Genomic DNA, 1,239 nt, shown 5'->3' on the forward strand with positions numbered 1-1,239 from the left:
CACTCTGAGTATATTCCACTGTTTTCAATGGGTCATTCCCAAAATGAGAACACAAAAGGATAAAAAAGAAAATCACTCAACCAGGGAGAAAAGTTTTTCCACAAGCTATGTGATCGAAATGATGTTCGATTATTGGTCATACGATCAGCTGAGAAAAAAGACAACACACTCCTCCAAATTTCTACCTGGATATCAATATGGAGCACCGACAAGTTCATGTGGTGTTGGTCTGCAGTGCAAATCAGAGGACTTTAGATGGTCACGCACAAGCGGGAACCTCCCTTAAACCTTCATCCTATTGAATGGCCAGCAGGGGCGACTCCTCTGGTTGCAAAAAGAAGTCCTGTTCCATTAGAAGTAATGGTAAAATGACGCTCCTCCTCACCTGATTTATTACCTCAGTAAACACTTTCTTCATGAGTTTATGGTCTCAGTTGTTCGTTTCATGTCTTCTTCGATACAGCATGATGTTCATTTATTAAATTAAGAAGAAATAGACCATAAAGCAGAGTAATGCTTCAAGGCGGGACTATCTGAGATTGGTCATTACCATGGCAACCTGAAAAAGCTGTCTCTGTGAGTACCTTTTGTTTAAAGCCTGTTTTTCGCTAGACTAAATTATTATCCCGGTTAAAATGACAGTTAACGTGAATTACAGATGTACCTAGCTAAGTCTCGTCCAAATATGGTCATGACCGAGCCACTGGTTGCAAAAAATCAACAAGGCACCGGCCTAACTCGAGGCTTAAAAGCAGTTGTCCAAAAACCAACCATTCTGACTCAGGGCAAAAGAGAAAATCACTCAACCAGGGAAAAAATTTCCTTCGCATAATGGATACAAATCAAGTTTACATTGGTTCAGGCAGGCAACAAAGTCAAGCTCAGCTCAAAATCCCAGCTAAATCAGCTCTTCTGGTCCCCCTCCAGTTCGCCAACCAACCCCGACTGGGAGTTGAGGATGCCATCTTCCTGCTCAACCTCATCTACGCCCACCTGGATAAGTAGGCGAGCACTGTGAGGGTCATGTTTTTTGACTTCTCCAGTGCTTTCAACACCATTCGGCTGGCCCTCCTGGGTGAGAAGCTGACAACGATGCAGGTGGGTGCCCCCCTCGTGTCCTGGATTGTTGACTAGCTGACTGGCAGACCACAGTATGTGCACTTGCAACGCTGTGTGTCAGAGAGTGGTCAGCAACACCAGGGCCCCGCAGGGGACTTTCCTCTCTCCCTTCCTCTTCAC

This window comes from Micropterus salmoides, unplaced genomic scaffold (assembly GCF_014851395.1).
Source record: "Micropterus salmoides isolate LMB-PRFRI ecotype aquatic unplaced genomic scaffold, ASM1485139v1 Ms_hic_scaffold_5, whole genome shotgun sequence".
Lineage (NCBI taxonomy): Eukaryota > Metazoa > Chordata > Actinopteri > Centrarchiformes > Centrarchidae > Micropterus > Micropterus salmoides.